The sequence below is a fragment of the Pezoporus flaviventris genome, unplaced genomic scaffold (assembly GCF_033815535.1).
Source record: "Pezoporus flaviventris isolate CSIRO_AGI_PZ_B2104156 unplaced genomic scaffold, CSIRO_AGI_Pfla_v1 ptg000006l, whole genome shotgun sequence".
Lineage (NCBI taxonomy): Eukaryota > Metazoa > Chordata > Aves > Psittaciformes > Psittacidae > Pezoporus > Pezoporus flaviventris.
The window spans coordinates 16902797-16923898 of NW_026892554.1; the positions used below are offsets into that span (position 1 = coordinate 16902797).

The window sequence follows — 21102 nt, forward strand, 5'->3', positions numbered from 1 at the left end:
TCTAGAAACTACCACTCCCCTACTCTAGGCAGCATACAATGGCAATAGGATCCTCAACTTGAGAAGAGGGGGAAACTAAGTAGATAAACATATGCTCGTACCACCTCGCTTCCCCAAGTATCCATCACTCCTCTTACACTACCATGCATTCCTCCTTCTCATCTTTGCATTCTCTTTTCTGTCTTCATCCTTTCTTCCTTCTCTTCTCTGGGCTCAGCTGCACATAGGAGGAATAGTTTGCTTCAGGCCCACACTCATGGCATGCTCTCTAGAAAAGGATCAAGGTTTCCAGATTGTTTCCAGATTTATTGTGCAGGAATTCCAACTAAACTGCCAGCTCCCGAAAGCAAAAACAAATGAAAAGGCCATCTTGGGGAAGTCCACAAACAGAAGGTAATGGTATAGCCAATTAAAACCAGAGGCACACCACTGCTAGCAAAAGGGCTGGCAGTCTTTGGAGAACACCTCCGCACAGCATCTGCAATTCACATCAGGAGTCCTCGATTTCCATATTCTTTTAATGCAAACAATTGTGAAATCTAGTAATAATAATAAAACTGCTGCTTCTACTCTGTTAACCAAAAGATGGCAGACAGCCCTTGCTTTGCTAGTCTGAAAAAGCAATGTGCACAGATCTATACAACATCTTTAAAAGAGCTGCTACTGCCCAAATGAGTATCAATTCAGTCTCATGTGATTTCACTTTTCATTGTAGCTTATTTATTTGCATTTTAATTGGGAAACCTTTTAAAGCAGCCTAATTGCAAAGTTAAGCACAGAGAAGCTGCCTAGACAACCTTAATTCAGCCCTTCATGGCTATACACTAACACATAAAAAAGCCAAGAGAGCACTGCAGACATCACTAGAATGGCATTTCAAGTCTGAAACTTGACTTCAGTAGATGTAACATTAATGACAACAAAGCAAAGCAAAAATCAAACGAGTTGCCTTTTCTCAACCTCACTCCAAATATACTGTCTACACCTGATCTGCATTTCAGGGCTGGTTAAATCAGACCTGCATGTTCAGGAGCATCCCTGCTGGCCTACCTAGGGCCAGGTCAGGCTGAGGAGAGCACATCCTCAGAACTCTTTGCAGAGGGTCAGGCTGCTGTAGTGTTCATAGTCCACTGGTGAGAAGCCTTTTTTCTTCTATCACAAGCCACACAAACATCACTCAAGTGTAAGGTTATTGCACATGCTTTTATGGACTGATTTCTGCAGTGTAGCAAGCTTTAGCTACCCAGGATTAAAAAAAAAACAAAGTGTACACTGATTTCTCAATTGTTTTTTGGTCTAATTTCAGCCACTGCCTATACAGATACTTAAATTTCTCTTGTTTCTTGACTCTGTGAGACTTAACTACAGGCACCTTCTTAAGTGCCTTCTAGCAAAAAAAAATTTTACATGTTTTTTGAATGGGGGCTATGGAGAAGAATCATTTCAACTCCTGAATAAAAGCTATGGTTTAATGATACAAAACACTGCTGGGGAAATATTCACTGTATCACAGCTGGTGCACTGTTAACACTACAACAGGAGACAAATACCAATCCATACCTCTTAAATTCAAAAAGACTTTGAATCAGTCTGATATTCGTAGCACTCTAGAAACACTACCAAGTTTAATCTTTAACCCTATGCAGTGGCAAGAGGTTAAGCAGGAGGCTGAAACAATTGCACAGACTGAATTTACTACAGAGTGAATGTGGATAAATATCAGGTGCTCGTGTATCCTATACCTTCTTATATAATCAGTAAACAGAATTTTTTGCTTCTATACTGTAAAAGCACAGGGACATCAGCTCTGATTCATGAGGAATCTAGCTCCCTTCTCACCCTGTGTTTCCACCACTTACCTCACTTTTTCATCATTAAAGCCTATCACCTACTCCAATTGCACCCACTCCCTCTAACAGACACAGATCTACTCACCTCCCCATGCACCATCCTCTTACGTTGAACCGTAATCACTTCCACCATGGTCTGCTACACGAACCTGCTAAAACACTGTTTCTCTTCTCAGTTATTCAGTCCTTATCATAATGGCTTCTTATGAATTTTCCTGGCCTTCTGAAGAATCTGCCTTTTTGCTGTTCTTATGGATACAATCATCTGGCTCTAATCCCTCTTTCAGCACAACCTTGGGCTGCTGCCTGCTAAAGCCTGCTAAAGTCTACCAAAGACACCTCATGGAGCTCACAGACACTGTACAGATCAGACACTCTTTCACACAAACATGCCAACATTCAACCTCAGTTTTGAAAAAACTGCCAACAGAAATACACCAGGAAGTGTCTGAATGATGAACATTCCTAAAGCAATAGCACTAAATAGAAAATGCAATTATCCAAACATGGCTTTCCTGAGGCATCCTTTCCTTTCTGAGCAAATTCCATGGAAGTCTAAGCTCAGCAAGGTCACTGAAACTATTTGCCTGGCTACTCTAAGAGGGTCAGTGAAGCTAGGATTGTTCCACAATGCTAGATTGAAATATGTGCCCACAGCACTCTATCTGGATGATTCAGAGACCCCTGATGCATGAATACCCACAAAGGTCCATCCTTAAGCATAACCTCCAAATTGCAATTTTAAACCAGCTTTTTCCCCACCTGTTTTCTGTTTGCACTGAAATTCCTTCCCCTCAACTGCAAGCAGTGAATCTTCCTTTAGAACATGGCAATATTTATTGACTGTATTCTTTGTTCACATCTGTCAGACATGGGAAGTCACCACTGCTTTACAAGACTATCAGTTTTAAGTAATGCCATTCATCACAAAATGGAATAGTGTGAGCAACATTTCCTCAACTGCAATGAATTATACAAGGGTCAGCAAGCTGGAGTCGCGGTTGGCAACACAAACATTGGCCTCAGGTAGCAAACCCATCTTTCCAGCTGCTCTCATCCATATGGGTTCAATGAACTGCAGAGAGTACAGGCCTTCGCTTATTGAAAGTATCTGCTGGAACTATTTCATCTAACCAGCATCATAAAACAACTATGAAGTAAGGTGAATGCTATTCATCTAAAGCTCATCTGGTAGCCAACTGCTGACAGAGGGTGAAATAGAGATGGCAAAGCAGCAGACAGATGCGATGGGGAAATGCAGGTGCTCCTGCATTTCAAAACTCAGAGATTAAAGCCACAAGAAGTTGAAACAATTCACCTGTCGTTCACAAGCATCTGCTCACCCCAGCAGCACTATGCATCCTGACAAGCATTTTCCAGGATTCCTTAGTGCTTTTCCTCACTAGCATAATGCCCTTTTAATGTACATGCTGTCAAGCAGATCTGTTCGGCAGCAACACAATTAGCCCTATTTTTGCTCTGAAACAGAAGATTTTGTTTATGTGCCTGGTTTTGCAAGTAAGACTATTCTGTTATTAACCACAGACATTTACCAGAAGCCTCCTTGCTTGTACACAGCACACATGACTCTCATTCTCTCTGCCTTCCAATTTAGCTCAGGATTCTCTTATATTTTACTTCTAGTACTGGATCCTGCAATAAATTAGTTTTTCTATGAGACACTATTAACACCAAACTGCTTTCCTCGGCCCTATTTTTCCCCTTACCTCCATTAGTGTAATCAGACTCTATATAGCAGTTTTCTATTTAAAACAGTGATTGTGCAAACAACTGACCAAGGATGTTGTAAGTCCTTATTGAATTGATAGCTGTTAATTGCAAAAATACTACAGATATGGCTCAAACTAAAAAAATCAACAGGTTTCAGAGACAAGATCTTCAACAGAGATTTCCATATATGAGAAGCACAAAGGAGCTTCAATTTTCTCACCTTAATGGCATTCGACCAAACAAGATTAATTCCAAGTTAGGCACTCCAAAGAAAAGAAGAAAAGAAGCTTGTAATAGAAAAGTCAAAGCCTTAAATGTCAGTTATAACACAGCAATTGTTTCCAAGTAACACCATTGACCCAGTTTGCTTCACTGTAACATTTTAAGCTGTTCACTCAAAAAAAGGATCTTTAGAAATATTCTCTTTCCAGTTCAGGGTTGGTCTAATGGCACCAAACAACTACCCCATCTAATGGCATTTCCTTTGAAAACGTTGTCTTGTTATTACATAAAATAAGCAAATCTCTTCAAATACAGAGCTATTGCACTGACGGACTGTAGCAGTGAAATGATAAAATTAAAGAGCAGCTTCATGACTACAGGTATATAAAATTTCGTTTTTCAAGACATTTCCTGGGATGGATTAAATTATGTAAATATATGTTAACAATAATTCATAACATTTTAATAAAATCTTTTTATTTCTCTCGGCTTCTTAGAAGTGCAGTCCCAGGTGTCCTTAGGGTGGTGGGTGTTTTGTTTTTACACTTTAAGGACACACAAGGTTATACACTTCATAAGCAAGGAAGCACAACTATTGATATATAATGCAGATAATGATGCTGGGCATCCTTTGTCTGGTATCAGTCCCAGTTTTTGCTGGGAGCAGTGTTCATCAACAAAGTAACTTGGTATCAAGAAGGGGATTCACATGTTTCAAGGTTTCTTCCAGCAAGCTATTCTGGGAAAGAAAAGAGTATCTTGATTCTCCCCGCCACCCATGGAAGATTAAACAGTGAAGGTATTTTTACTGTTGTCAAATTTCGCAGTAGTAAACGGAATCAAATCTACCCAAGAGTCATGCCTCGAGTGAACTTACTCACTGAAAACTTCATCCCCAGAGACATCTTTCTCTGCACATGGTCCTCCTGCTGTTCAGGCTGTAAAAGTCCGTCAAGTTTAAGGTGACCCTGTTTTCAAAAAAGAAAAAAAGATTATTTGTTGTACCAAAGCAGCCGCATTTCATAGCAGTTACATGAGAGACAATTTTCAGTGCTGGCAATTCCAGCAGTGGCAGGATTCTGGCACAGGTGAGAGGCAGTCATGCTTCCTGGAATGCAAAAAAAAGCAGTTCAAATAAATTCATATGTAACACAGCACTTCAGCTTTTAAGCTGAGCAGAACAGCCTGGCTGAAGCATTTGGGCTTTTAAACCCCAGTGCTGCACACGCATGGCACAGCTTTACTAACTTTCAGAAATCACAGAACAAGGTCCCACCTCGAGATTCAACTTCAGATCTTTTTTCATTTGGATGTTTTTCCTACATACTGACTCACTCCCTGTGACAATGCACAGAGTAGATGCTCACACTCCTGCTCAGGTGTCTATAATGGTGTCTGGAACAGCTAGTGAGCATGACAGACTAGCAGACATTAGGACAGCAAAGAGAAATATTCAAGGTCACAAAGGTTAAGAACATAAACACTACCACACAGGGTCAGGCTACACTCCTCTTCAGTTCCTTGTTTCCACAGCCTATAACCAGAAGCAGATAATTGAGGTTCAATCTTCAACAGGTTCTGTCCAGTCACTTGAATTTAGAGAGATGGATCTGAGCACCAGAAGTAGCCTATATTTTCTGGGTTTTTTTCTGATGTCATTCCATGCTTCATCAGAAATCTACAGGAAATATTTGGAAATGATGTTTCTATTTGGATCCATCTCTGCTCTTTGGGATGGGCAAATATTCAATTTTAACTTTTCTTGGCGTTTCTTCCTTCAAGTTGACACCCCAAACCAAAACCATATTGACACTTAGGGATTTGTCCACTGGTGAAGCTGTCAGCTTGAGAGGTGCTGATATTGCTGAACCTCACATTTTCTTCTTTTTCTAATTAAGCAAACGTCTCAAAACAGTAACATCTGTAATAACCGTAAAAAAACCCCACCAGCAAACCTTTAAATGTGCTTACTTTTTTTTTATTTGCAGCTTGTAAAAACATGCTTATTACAGCTGCTACATACATAAAGTTTGCCTACAAAACTCCCACAAATTAATGTTCAACATCCTGTATCCACCAGCACGCATGTGTCTATTGAATCTGCACAGCAGGATCAGGTCCCAAAACACTACTAGATTGGCAGCACATTCACTGAAAACACACCCAAAGCACGAAACACACACACATTTCCTCAAGCCACACTCTGTGTCACAAACTTCAAGGGCCATTCCAGCCTCGCTTTCTGCAAGGAGCTCTTATTGAAGTCAGTAGGAGTGCTGCACAGAGCGCTGCTGTCAGACGTGGCCCTGAGCATAAATGTTGCCTTGAAATATGCCCTGAAGATGAACTCTGAGCTCCACGAGACAAATAGACAGAGAATTAATCCCAGAGTCAAGCATCCTTTTCCTTGCTGCAAGTCTTGTCCTCAGCCTCCTTTCAGTGAAAGGGGTGACAGTCAGCAGCACTGCCTGCTGTCGTGGTATTTGAGAGCTTCAATAACAACCGTATCATTTTCCTACCAAAATTCCAGTCCCACAAAATCCAATCATGAATTACACGGTGAGAGTCACTGAATCACTGAACCCTGTACAGTACCAAACATTTGCTAAGTCCAGCTAAACCAGCAAATATTGGTGACCCCAAAACCTTTATCAGAGCTAGAAGTTTCATTGCTTACAGTACACAGAATCAGCTTGCATTAGGAAACAATATTGCTTTTCTCTTGTTTTCAAACTCTTTGGACCACTTGACACTGGAGTGTTTCAGAGGAACAGATTTCCCTTAACATGAAGCCTTCCCAAGCTTCTATAACATGAGAAATATTATTTTCCAACACTGCTGATGCTTGGGGGAGAATAAGCTTTACTAATGTGCTGAGTACACAAACATAGAAAGAGAACATAATTTACAATGGTACCAGATAGTCTGATTAACTTACAAACCCCAACTACAGACCTTGTCCTGCCACAGTTCTTGGATCATCACAGTTACAGCAACTTGTTTATGATTGTATTTTTGTTATTTTTTCCTTTTTGCAGAAAAAGGAAACTCCTGTACAATGTGAAAATGCACAAAGGGCATCTGGGAACATAACTCTATTTAGGACAGCATTTAGCAAATGTTTTCATCTCTAGGATTGAACATAAGCATGTATGTGCAAGTCATTTAACAGAGGCACTGAATAAGCCCAACTCAGATTCCTTGGGGCTCAAATAAGCAGTGACACTTTATAAAAATCTGTTTACGTATTTCCATCCCTCCCTTTCAATGTCCAGTTTGGACTATTTATCTTGTAAAGAGTGGTGATCTGCAGGTGCTAGTCACACAAATGCCAAGATGAAGAACATTCACATGACAGGCTTCTAAAACAACTGAATCTGTTCAAGTGGTAATATGGTCCGGAGAGCTTCCCTAGGATGTGTCAGACTAACTCTGCCTTGTGCTCTTATGGTTTGGTGCAGACACTTGGTGAGCATCAAGGCACAGGCTCCACCACAACTTCGGCATTTTGTCTATATTCACAAGTATTAGTTGAGCATCAGATTGAATTGTCTCTGTACTCCATCTCATTAACAAAGGATCCTTTGAGCACCAGAGGGCTTGAGACAGGTTTTATGCTACCCTCAATCTCTTGGCTCTTTAGTGCTACACTAACTTCTGTCAGAGCATGATGGTGGTCCCAGCTCCAGCCTCCTTGCTGGACGAACCAGGCACATGCTGAAGCAAGGGATCACAGTTCTCTAGATAACAGGAAGCAGATGAGAAGATAGATGGTGAAGGGCTGGAAGAGGAGGATACACAACCTTCCCTGTGCCATGAAACCCAGGCCACACATGCCAGCCTAGAAAATACCAATGGAAAGACTGCAGACACTTCAGCCTACTCAGCTAACCAACTGATGCCACTCAGGGCCCTTGGGACTGCACTAGGGATACAAAAGGGACCAAAGAATCAGGGATTCTGGCTGGCTGAACAATCCCAGCAGTTGCAACACTTTGAGTAGAACAATCCCCAAATGACTGCTGCCACATCCACAAGTGAAAAGTCAGCACTCAAAACTCAAAATGGAGAAAATACACTTGATCAGCATAACTCCCCAGTATCAAGCCGGACACGATTAACACAATTCATTTCAGTGTTGCTAAACGTTAATACATCCCAAGGTCCCTTCTTTTCCTGTTTACTCTGTCCTCCTCTCTTTTGCTAAGGGTTCTCATGGTAAAGGACTTTTTACTCTAACAAGGTCTCTCTTTGGAACAGCATCTTTAAATTAAGTACTCATCTGGTGAACAATATGGTATTTTTAGCGACAAGGTAAAAATCATGTCACTTTCTGAACTAATCCCAAAGGAAATGTTGAATTATCCTAACTGGTTTATTTCTTAATTGATAACAAAGCACGCTCGAGGAATATCATGCATCATGGCATTATGATTTAAACCAAGCTGCTAAATATCTCATTCTATGGAAAAAGGAGATGCCTGCAAAAGCCTCCTCCAGTAACTGTTACTTACACACAAAGGTGCTCTTTCCATAGACTAAGCATGATGAAAAACACAAAAAGCTTTTGTCAAAAATAAGACCATACCTTAAGCACTGGCATAATATTCCTTTATGTTCCATGGAAGACAGGGAGGGGAAAAAAAGCCCCACAACTAAACAAACAAAAAACCCACAACCCCTAAGCCCTTATAAAAGTAGCTGAGAACCATTCCCATTACTAACAGTGTTATCAAGGCAAAATCTGGGAATGTTCAGCTGGCACATATGCCATCTCAGTAGTGGGATGCACTTCCTGGAGAAGCATAGCATCTTATGAAACAGGGACAGTGAAGGAGCATCCCCCACAAAACTATTAGCCCAACAAATGCAAGACTGTCATTATAAGGAAAAGTGGAAGGAAACAAAAAGTGTCTGTGCATACATCCTTGCTAAAAGACTTTGTTTAATATCATTAACATCAGATGTTCCAGTAGGGACTCCACTGCAGTCATGCCTTCCCTGTAGTGAATGGCGTGGTTCACGCCAACTGAAACAGTGAATCAGTGAAGCACTGAGGCCTCATGCCTCCCTCTGCTCCTACGGCATCTACTGCTGCCTGCCTGCTTCCACACATCTGTGCAGACACAAAGCTCCCATTCCCTGCCCTTCTGTCCCACTGAAGCCTGCAGGAAACTTCCTAGTGATGTAAAGTAGTTTTTATCCTGTTTCCCCAACAGTATCTTCTAACTGGAAACATGATGTTACTGAAGTTGCAGTGAGTTGAGAGGGGAGGGCAGGAACACCTCAGGAGATGGAAGGGCTGTTCTCCAGTGCCGCTAGTACAACCACAAAAACCAGAGACTTTATTTCAGCAGGAAAAGAAAACAGTCACTGCTCTTCAAGTCAGTAGCCTCTGTGTAGGCATAAGTTCATTGCTGACGTAGTTGATTTAGTACCTCTTGCTGTGATGGCAGTGTTGGTAAAAGCTTTAACTAGTTTTTATGACGCTATTAAGTTTTAGTCATTTGTGGGTTTTGCAGTATATGAATACTATAGATGCCACCTTAATTAAAAGGTCTTGTCATCTTCTGCAATTAAAAAGAGAAAATGTGCTCTCCTATGAATAGCCAGGAACAAATTGAGCAAGCTGCATTATACACGCTAAGTACACAGCAATTCCGTGCCCCTTTCTGTATCACATACATTCTCAAGCATTCAATACTTTCTAATAATCCTGTTACAATGTTTTATGTATAACTGACTTTATCCCCAGTAAAGTACCAGTGCCATGGCATCTCTGACCATTAATGACAACTAAGTTAAAGTTCTACTTTGCACATACATGCAAACTTTACATACACAAAGTGCAGAAGGAAACTACTAAATCTCAGGATTTTCATGTACAAACACCTCTTACAAGAGGTGGTCTTTTTTGCAGAAGAAAGCATCTAATGAGTAAGACAATCTCTTCCTGAAGAGGACATAATAAGATGAACACCACTTGAACAGATTTGGATACCCATGCACCTGTTTTAATTGGACAACATAGGCATATAAAGTATATTATGCACACAGGATTCACAACCTACCCAGGTTGTACTTCCACAACTACCTACAGCAAATCCCAGCAGGTGAGTACCAGCATGTGTCCGCACCCAGATACAAAGGCATTCATCTTCATGAGCCTCACTCACTCTTTCAATGTTGACTCCAACTCAGGGTCTTTCAAGATAATGATGCAGCAAATGACTGGTTGCCTCCAGGTTTGTGCTCAGAGAAAGACTGCCTTCAGGACCCACTAGGAATTTCTAACCATTAGAAAAGGATATCTACATCCATATGCTGCTTATGCCCTTAACACCCCAGGGGCATTATATTGACAGGGCAGCAAGAAAACCAGGCACATCTCCCTGGGCCAGTTAGACTGAAGCATCCAGGTCACACTATCTTGTGAGTCTAACACAGCTGCCAGGCCACAGCAGCTGAAAAGCTCTGTAAAAAGCAGGAGGACATGAGATTGTACATTGTCTTCTCCAGTGAGGTCCGGACCTCTGGCATTATTACAATATAGTAGTATTATTTAGACTTCCCAGGATTTGCTATAGACTACAGAGTCAGTAAGATTTATGGCAGTTTTGTATAGACATTCCTGTAGGTGCAAACAGCGTAGCTCTTGTGCCTGGGTCATAAAGAAACTGAGCCTATCCTCACTCAGCAGTCACATATAATTCACCCATGAATGAGGTAGATCATTACCATTTGTAAAACGCACCAAATTCACCAATGTTGACTAAAGCAGAACCTCCTGCTTTTTGAGCCTGTTTTTTTAAGTTCTCCATTGGAGAACTTAACCTTTAGAGGTGCTAGGTAAGTAAGGTTCATAGGTACAGCCAAAGGGATTTCCTCTCAGAAGTCTTTTCCATCTGATAGTCCTTGACCAGACAGTTCCTCACCAGCGTGAAAGTGCAAAATTGACACGGCAAATAGGGGCTTTTTACCTTTTGTCTTGCAAATAAGTAGGGCCTTCTGTTTGGACAGCTGATACCCACCACTATCCAAACAAGTAACACCGTGGACTTGCAGTTAGCGTAAGACAGCAGTAACTCGGGGGCTGGAAAGCTTGCCAGCAGCAGAACAGACAATGCTCTCATCTCTCTGCAAGGAAAACTCCTCCCATCCCACTCTCCTTGGTGCTTTTGACTCACCCAGGAGTTCCCCAGACAGCTGCTCTAGCTTCTGGGAAGATCTTCACAACCTGCATAGAGGATCCTGGCTTGCTGCCTTGTCCCTGAAGTACTCACTGCTCCCCTACAGAAGGGAACTCCAAAGCTGCTCCTTGAAAGGAGCTTTTCCTCTTACATCCATGCCAGCAGCCACCTTTGGGGCTTAGAGCACCACAAGTGCCTGTTTTCTGTCTGCTCTGAGCCTGCAGCATCTCCTTTGAAGTGCCGCAGCCTTTGGGGAGCATCCTGGGGCACTTCTGAGATGCACAGGCAAGCAACAACTGCTGCAGCTTAGACAAGCACATGCTCCAGAGAAAGAGACACATTCTAGATGAGGGATGAGCAAAGTCATGATTGCAGATGAAGGGAAGGAGAAAGGTTTTGGAAGGAGCTGAAGAAATACTATGGATAAAGGCTTCAAAGCAAAGAACAACAATCATCTTGGCTGTGATAGTGTAAACTGTCTAAGTTAATAAACAATCCTACTGACAATCTATTGACCAATTAGACTAAATATTCTTAGGCAAGGCTCTGAGACCCAAGGGTCCACGTAGACAGGAGTAGGCAGCAAGCAGCAGGAGCAATGCTAGAAACCAGGTCCATTGTGCATGGGTGATGGAGCCACATCACACCCATACACTGTACTAGCAGCACCCTCAATGCTAACAACATCAGCCCTGGATAAGAGGCTGATGGCATGCCAGGCCTTCAGAGTGCAAAACAGTAACTAACCATTACTTGTATGTTGAAAAGCCAGATAAATGTGCATCACCATTCAACCTCTTACAAATTCCTGTCAGTCCTCCCCTCTCCTGAAACAGCTACAGCTGTAATAGACAGCACCCAACCTCTCCTCAAGGACCCTTTGCGACACAGTCACCAGGAACCACATCTTTAAACTGTGAACCTGAGATGGAAGGCTATTCTTTTATGTGCATCCCTTGGATGCTGGCACAGGCTGCCATTACCCTGCCCAGTCAAAGTCAGTGACAGTAGGATAGAGTTAGCACAACAAAAAAAAGAACCAAGAAAACAAAACCAACTAACCAAAAACCCTCTGCATACTAGTAACTTGATTCAACAAGAAATACACAACAACAGGTATACACATGGATATGGTATTTTAAACTACCAGCCACCCCAGGACAGGACCAAGGCAAGACACTTGAATACAGATTAACATGCTCATAACTGCTTAAAGATGTGCTACACACTTGGGAGGCCAAGCTGGCTGTAACAACAGTGTCACAGGAGAGCTCCCATCCATTAAAGGAAGAATAACACATAGGCAGTGGCTTCAGGGTGGATCAAAACACAAAGGACAGAGGGGAAATTATAATTGTGAGAACGATATGCACGAACACCACATATGGGCAATGCTGGACAGGTAAGCACTATTTTCCCCCGCCTTTCAGTTGAGCTACAGCATTTGCTAGTTTGAGCACCATGGGTATCACTTAGATACCAACTATGCCACCTTCTGTACAACTCTGGGTAAACATACACCACTACAGGAGATACAAATAGAAACCTTGATTTACAAAAACAACCCCAAAGAAGTGCAGATTACACCTGGGGTTTACTGATCATCAGCACTAATCTGTGCTGCTCACTACCGTTGTAAAACAAGAAATACTCTATTATGACCTGAAGTCACAATGCAGGAAGAAAGATTACAGCATCCTTTAACATTTTATTGCTGATGAAACCTCTTAGGCCGTTGTTGTCCCCTCATTTTACCTGAATATGTCAACTGTGGCCAGCATTCAGATGCACAGCTTTTTCTGCTCAATTAACGTGCGATCCACAACCCTTTGTGATCCAGTCATGTAAACAGAAAGGAAACAGAAGAAAGCAGCAGAGAGAAGCAGCAAGCAGGAACCCATGCCTCTCGAAAGCTAGAACCTGTGCTGTGTGTTCTCACTACGGAGCTCAGTCACTGACCCGGGCGTACAAGGCTTCCCTTGAACACGACAGCAGGTTCACTGCCTTCCTTTCTGGAGTGTGCTGCCGTTCGTGAACTTGAGCTGCTGAGAGTTCATGAACAGAGCTGCTGGTTTATTTACTCTCAATTAATCATGCTCAACTGTAAACAAAGTGTCTGTTTTAGTTCTGCTGACAATTATCCACTTGTCAACATCTCCCTCAAGTACCTTCAGCATCTGGCAACAGTACAGAACTGCTACATCAAAATGAACGTTTTGTCTCAATAAAAACATAGACGTGTGGCAGGTTCTCATCTGTTTTCTAGCCCATCAGCAGTCAGGTTATATTGTTACTAATGCAACCAGGCCACTTCCTATGGGATAGTTATTTACAAAGGGGGAGGGACACCCAATTTTACTTATATTAATAAGGCAAACCAGGGTAGAGGCAACCCCAGAGACCCCAGTGCTCTCCCTCCTGTGGCACGCCTGGCCCAGCTTCACCGCTCACCTCGACCACAGCTGCCCAGCAGGACTCGACCCTTAATGTTGCTCAGCAAGACCCGGCATAAATGCAAACCCACTCACCAGTCCCCCCACCAACATTTGCAGTATGGAAACCTTTGCACTCCCTGCTCCACAGCCTGGGCTTCCTCTGGTGCCGGGAGCTCCCTTACTGGCTTGAATTTTGCCATTTGAAGCTTTTAAGATGTGACCATTCCCATTAATTCAAAATCCTCTCTGTATTTCAGTGTACCACCCTCATGCTCCAGCCGATGGCTACATCCTGCCTGGGTGCACCCAGGTAAACCCGGACACACCCTGTCCCCGACGGGACGAAGGCAGCTGTGGAGCACTTCACCACACCACACCTCGGCTCGGCTCGGCTCGCCTGAAGACCCAAACCGTGCGATGGCTGCCACGACAGTTCGGCGTCGTTCGAAACGCACTGACCGAGAGCTCCGGTAACTCCGCGGCTGGACCGGGCCAAACCAGACCCTGCCCCGCTCCCGCTCTCCACAGATGCAAGGTTTCCCACCATCACGAGCATGTGGGCGGGCCTCAGCGGCAGGAAGCCGTGCCCTGACACGAGCTCATCCATCACCATCCAGGTAATTGACCCCGCTGACCCGGCCGGACCGGCCGCCTGCCCTTTAACCTCCTGCTCCCCGCACAATTAATTGAGATATCTTTTATACTTGATGTGTTGTAAAATTAATGCCTAATTTATGTAATTAGTCAATTAACTCTAATTCCTGCATATGGTGCCAAATGCCCAGAAGGTGTGCTTGTTTCCCAGGTACTTATTTTGATGTCACGAAATGCAGCTAATTAATTTTACATGCATATTAATTTCGGATCTACACTTAGCAGGCGCCTTTGTGAAAGCAGATATAATATTTGTCTTTCTAACCTTTTCGGGCAGGTTCCGCGCTCGGGGTTGACACGCGGGCACTTTCTGAGCACGTTTCCTCGGCAGAGCCGCCGCGGGCCCCGGTCCGCGCTCCCGTTGAAGGTGCACACGGGCCGGTTACCGGCAGCCTCCCGCACAGCCACAACTGTCGCAAGATATGGCCACCGGATTTAAATCCGATTAATATTTAATATCAAACATTTCCGAGGGAATTTTTGTTTGTTTTTTGCAAAGCACAATATCCCACGGACATCTTTTCTTTAAATAGCTGCTCTTAATACAATACTTCTTAGAAAATGATGAGAATTGAAATACTGCCTAATTAGAAAAACGAGCCTAAACCCGCCCGCTGCCTCCTGATCTTCGCCGTTCTCCGGTGTGCGCCGGGAACGCGCTAGCTGCCCGCTGCTCGCTCGGGCGCGTCCGGAGCACAGAACGAGGACAGTATTCCCGTCCTCTCCGCGGTTAGTGCGGAGATTAGGGGGTTATTCACAACATAGGCTCTGCTCTGCGCACCCCAGGTGCCGAGGAAAGATTTAAGCAGAAAGCAAGACGCCAATTCCCAGCGACACCCCGTTCCCTTTGCTGCAGCAGCGCTGGCTGCCGCCCTCCGCATCTCTGTACTGAAAGGATGAGAAATGCACCAGCCCGAGGGGCGCGGGCAGCGGGCGTGCTCCCTCCTCTCCCTACGATTCTCTCCCTGTGCCCAGGCGGCCGCCAGCTCCAGGGAGTCGGCGCCCGGCGGGGCAGGAGCCGCTTTCCGAGACGTCTACGCCAGTTCTGTGGCGTCATAAAACTTGTATCCCCCTTTCCGGATAAATTAATGAGCAATTTAATTAATAAAATCAGAGAGTAGCGTAAGTGCTATGATAATGAAGTTAAATGAGCGCGCAGTAAAATATTCACTAATCCAGCACATTGGCAAATGCCCCCTTAATTCTGCTTAGCACTAAAAGGGTTTTGAGCACCGTAATGAGATTCCTCTGTCTGCTAATTAATTGACACTCTCCTGAATATTCATATGTGCCAGCACCAATACGTTCCTAATTGCGCCGTGGAATAGATCTCAGAGGAAAGTAAATCGCCATAGACTTAATTAAAATAACGTATGCCAGACCCAGCCCGCTGAAGACGAGACATTTGCCACCGAGAGGCGTAAAGAAGTGGCACCTGGTTTGCGGCGAAAAATGAGGAGCAAATCTTAATCCTTTCCCAGTGCCGGGTGCGGGGCCGCTCGGCACAGGGGGCTGCGGGCCAGCGAGCTTCACCCTCTGCCGGCGGGACCCCGCCAACCCCCGGGCGGCCCGGGGCTGCTCCGGAAGCGGGCTCTGCACGGCGGGGTGGGAGAAACCTGGTCAGGGATGCCCTCTACAGAGGAGTGCAGGGAAAACCGGCTGTCTGCGGGGAGGCGGAGGAGGGAGGAGGGAAGGGGGGAGCAGCCGCGTTTGTAAACTTCTCCTTGAGGGGAATCCGGTGCCTTTGAAGCTCCGTCTCCGAACGGATTGTTCTTTGCACCTCCAGACTAATACCGTGAGCTAACATTGGACAGTTAAATTCTGCTGCTAGAACCGTGGCGAGTTGCACCGAGCGATGAGCACCGGTCGCTGCCCGCCGCGGCCTCCTCCTCGCGCCCTGTCCCGGCCACCCCCCGCCGTGTCCCTTCATTCCCCACCAGCTCAGGAAACGACCGGGAAAACTGACTTCTTGGAAAAGACTGCTTTAAAAAAAAAAAAAATTACCACAGGTTAGAAACTGAAAAGAGTTTATCTGAAGCCATACAAATGCATATTTATTATACACATGTAGGCATTAACAATGTAAATGACACCGCCAGCGCTTGCTGGTTGTTTATTCATTAGATCTTTGAAAAATCTACATTGCCTGCAGACAGCGGGGTGATAACGTGAGATACACAACGCGTTCACCCAGGCGTCTCCGCGCAGGGCTCCCGCCAGCTCCGCGGGGCCCCGGCTCCTCCCGTCACCGGGACAGCGGCCCGGACGAGGGAAGGTGCGGGGCGAGGGGCTGCGGGGGGTCATGCCCACGAGAGAGCGAGCTGGGGCGGAAACCCCGCCGGGCAGGGGAAAGGCGAGGGCGGCCGCCCGAAGCGCGGAGCCCCAACCCCGCCATTCCCCATGGCTTCTACCCCCATGTAAAACCTTTCCCTGCCAAAGGGAAAGAAAATTCCTCTGTTAACTTCTTCCCTCTTTAGCTGACTGAATGCTGTGCGAGTACAGCATCACTCCGTAATAAAGACGAAGGAAAAACACGCTGGAAGAAATCGCTACGGGGAAATCTTTTCTAAAGTTAGATTATAAGGACCTCTTCCAAGAATGAAATATTAAAGAAGGTTAATGCGGGTTTTGCTGCAGAGCAGACGGTTGACGGGAAGATGGGATTGTTGCTCGTGTTATAGGAAAGAGGAAAGGTAGAGAGTGGAAGGGAAAGGGAAATAGGCATTGCAACACACACACAGTGGCCGCTTCCCCGTAAGACGGGCCCGGGGATTGTCCTCCCGGTGAGGGCCGCTCGGTGGGTGGCGTGGAAAGCGCAGGGCCCCGCCAATGGGTGGAACCCCGCAGGTGCTCAGCGGTCTCACCCCGTTATCCCGTCTCGTTAAGGACTCACACGTGGGGGAAACGTCCCTCGAAGTCTGCCTGAGCCCGAATCGAGCACGCGGTTTTACAGAGAGGAAACCACCGCACCATGCACGCCGTTACTCTGATGGATTTATAACTTAAAATCATCCTCGATTGTCATAAAAGCCATTTCAGAATGTTGGCTATGAGACAAATCGGTCATATAGAGGGGACTGCCCGGCGGCACCGACGCGCAGCCCCGGGCAGGTTCCCATGGGCGGCTGATCCCGCACCGGGCTCAGCTCGGTTTTCTGTTCTCTGGTGTTGTACGGAACAGCGAAGGGAGAGTGAGCTGAGGGGGACAGATCGGGCGAGAGGAACCAGACGTGGAAAAAAGGCTGATGATTAAACACCAGGTTTATGACATGGCCTGAGCTGGAGAGAAGAGTTCCAAAAAAAAAAACCAAAAAAAAAAAGAGAGAGAGAAAAGGAAAAAAAGAAAGAAAGGAAAGGGAAAGGAAAAAAAAAAAAAAACAAAACCAAAAAGAAGGCAGCAAAAGAAAGGCAAATCGAGTTTGCTCCACCCAGCTATTAACCAAAGCACAATACCTTTTTCTGGGTGGTACTGCACAGAAGTTGATTCAGTTTTGACAATGTTGTTTAGCTATCATTTGCTATTTTGAATGAATGGGAGCAATCCCCCTTTTTACAACAGTTGTTTCCTATTATGGAGAGGTGCAGCAGTTGAGGGCAGACATGTGAAAGTGGCTGTTTGATTCCCTTTTTCATCCCCCTGACCCTGCCTTTGTCCCTCCTCACCCTGGGAATGTCACGCCTCACTACTTCACTTTGAGATGCTCTAGAAAGTGGCTTTGTTATTCCCTTTTAGACATACACGAAATTGTTCTCATTCCCCCTGCTGTAAAAGATACTTCAAATTGGGACTCGGTTCACAAGTGCAATGCAATTTGGCTTAGCTCAACCTTTGTTCTGCTTGTACAAATGACCAAACAGTGCACACATTATACAGTTGATCTACTGCTCCCTTTACACCAGAGTTAGCGCCTGGGAGAAAAGCAAGTTAATCCCTTCAATACTAAGGTGGCATTTTCAATATTTCCTACAATGCCAAAAAGAGAAGAGGGGGCAGCTTGAAACGCGACATTTATTTAAAAGGGGAGATTAAAAAGAAGAACTTGGCGAGGCCTTCCCTGATGCTTCTGCAGATAAATAAATAAACAAACCCACAAATCCCAAACGTGCAGATAAACACCCAGCGGCCCCGGGAAGGGAAGTTTACCGCAAAGCCAGGCTCTCGGGGCAGTAGCGGCAAGACTCAGGCTGGAACCCGCGCTAACGCAACTCTCGGGAGCGGCGTGGAGGCGGCGGCTGAGCCCGCATCCCCGGGGGGAGGGGAGCAGGGGGGCACTCGTCGTGTCGGACCCGCGTAACCCGGGCACCCCTCGGAGCCGCCCTGGGGGGTCGCCGGCGGGTCTGGGGGGACCGCGGCGCTGCGACGGTGGATCGACCGGCGGTGCTGGGTGGAGCGGGGGGAGAAGAGCTCACCGCACAACCGCACAACCGCACAACCGCGCACCGCACGCAGGCGGACCCCGGGCCGGGGTGCTTGGGCACCCTCCACCTGTTTCCCTCGGGCAGGGCCGCCACGGCCCCGGTCCTGCAGCCTGAGCAGGAGGGGTCCCCGGTCTGTGGGGATCCCCCGTTCCCCGGTGCGGCCCCGGCGGGGCTGGTGCCCGATCAGGCCATTGGCGCTGGAACCCCACAACGGGGCGGGCGAGGGCATCGCCCACCGGAGCCGGCACGAAGCAGAGACGAGGAGGCGGCGGGCGGGGGGACGGACGGACACAGACGGGCGGAGGGGCCGCTGGCGCAGGTGGGGGAGCAGACCGCAGCCAGCCCGAACAGGCGGGGGGTTAGTGCTCCTCGGGCAAGGGACGAAATCCCTTTGAAAGGGCGCTAAGTAGCTTCACGCCAAAGTGGCAGATGCGGTGAAGAATGCGGGTGGGACAGAGCCTCGCCGTTCCCAGAGCGCTTCGGGAACCGCACTGGGACCTCCAGCACCGAGAAGAGCTGGAGAGCCCAAATCTCTCCATTTCCTTCTCCCGCCCGGCCCCCAAGAAGCCAAGAGAAGCAGAGCCATTACAAAAACAAAAACAGCGAAGCTCAGCCGAACCGCAGCAGCAACCGGCAGCCCAGGGCTGACTTCCCAAACCGGGGAAAGCTTGCTCGGAGCCTGGCATTGTGTTTTGCAGCCTAGGAAACCTTAAGAAGCTGGTACTTCCCCCCTCCCTTCTCTTTTCTCCCAACTGGTTTGTAAATATTAACAAGGTTGTGAGCTATTCTCTCACACAGAGTGGAGTTTTTCTTTCTTTTTTTCTCCTTTTTTTTTATCCCTGGAAAACTTCTCGGCTCCCCCCAGCCCTGCTCCCACTCCTCCGCTCTGCACAGCCACACACCTGCTTGCAGCCACAAGGATTCAAAATCAATATTGCATTTGTCACTTTTCTGTCTCCTTTTCCTCTCTCAACAGCCCCGCTTGCCACTGAGGCGAATTGTGGATTTATGGAGGAAAATTAGCATAAATTATTACCAAATCTGTAAACGTGTGTGGTCCTGCTTGTGGGAAAGGGAGCTATTGGGAACCTTCCATGCAGAAAGGTGGTCCGTGATGGGCTCCATGCAAAGGCTGAATGGTTATTGCACCAAATAGATTCCATTGGTCTTGCACATTGATATAATTGACTTATGTGTATTTTATACAGTTTTCCCAACACTTCCCCTGAGCTCCATATTTGAATTAGGCTTCAGAAAAACGTCGATTGGTTTTGTTTTTCCACACAATGGATTTAGATTCACTCGCACCCCCTCCTCCTCTCTAACGCTGGCTTTTCACAGTAAAAGGCAAAGTTACAAGTCACAATTAAACCCTATATTGCCCAGGTCCGTCATCTGTTGCGTGCTCCACACGAGGTGAGCCCGCGGGTGCCGGTTGCCAGGGTGGCTTTGCCTGTCCTACCCGTGCGCTCACTCAGCCCTTCGCACTGGGAGGGGGGATAAATAAAACCAACCCCTCCAACCCGGGCGCAGTGCATCCGTACCTCGATCGCACCCAGACAGCAAATGACAACGGAAGGCGACTTTCCTTTAACTTTACAGCTTGAGAGTTCCCATTTGAGCCGGTGGTTGTTTTTTGGCTTTTTCTTTTCTTTCTTCGAAAAGATACCGGCAGAAAGAGGAGAAAGGATTTGTCAGCCACTGATTTTAGTCACTCCCGCGCTGTTTCTGAGCTCTGCGTTTGACAGTAGCAAATTTGGTTTGAGAGACAAAACCCGACCCAAGGGGTGTTAGACTTTGGGGGAGGTGTCCATTAAACCCAGGTTTTGGGGGCATCTCTCGGTTCAAAACCAGAAGCTCGGTGTCCTAAGGGATGCTGGGAGGAATCTCTCCTCATTTCAGAGTATTGTCTTTCCTGCCCTCTAACAAACGTCCACCGGCTCGTCACCTCTCACCATAACCCCCCAAAAGTCGGGGGCCGCCTTCCCTCCCTATCCGGGGCCGGGAACCGAGGAGGGCAGCGCCGGACTCCGAACCGCTCCAGCGGGGACACACAAGCGGCAGGTCCCCCCAAAAGGGCTCGTTAGCCTGGCAGCGAGGGGCCGCGGCCGGCTGCTCGGGTTCCGAGTAACACAGTTATTTGCCAATTATTCTTTAAACGACATCCTGCCCCGAGAGAGAGGGATTAGATGGGACCGAGGGCAGCGGTTTGGAGCGGGTGCCGCAGTTTAACACCCACCAGCCGGAGCTGCCGTGGGGTTTGGGGGGGAGCAGCTCCATGGGCACTGTCCCCCGAGAAGGCTGCCAGCCCCGCAGCAGCGTTCCCCCCGCCCCCCGGCTGTTTTTGCTGAATTAAGAAGGTGACATTATTCTTTTCCTCAAGTACTTCTGTTAATATTGAAAAACGTGTGCTTGCATCTCAAGCGGGCGCGCTCAGCCTCAGCAGCCATTTCAATATTAATGAAACTGTTTAATCTCCTAAATTCATCGTGTTTAAGTTACGTTTTGGTGAGTTATTGACCGGCTACGAAAATACTTTTAACGACCTGGATGTGTATTCACCACCAAGGCTCTTCCTCTCTCCTCCCCTGTAAACCTCAT

The 21102-nt window shown here is 46.4% G+C and overlaps 1 long non-coding RNA gene across 3 annotated transcripts in view; it reads right to left on the bottom strand.

The window, feature by feature from the left end:
• Positions 1 to 21102, bottom strand: part of LOC133266061 (uncharacterized) — a 232118-nt gene that overhangs the window by 93021 nt on the left and 117995 nt on the right. For all 3 annotated transcript variants that reach the window (XR_009742239.1, XR_009742241.1, XR_009742240.1), the window contains exon 3: positions 4681 to 4771. This is a non-coding gene — a long non-coding RNA (uncharacterized LOC133266061). The remainder of the gene's footprint in view (positions 1 to 4680; positions 4772 to 21102) is intronic.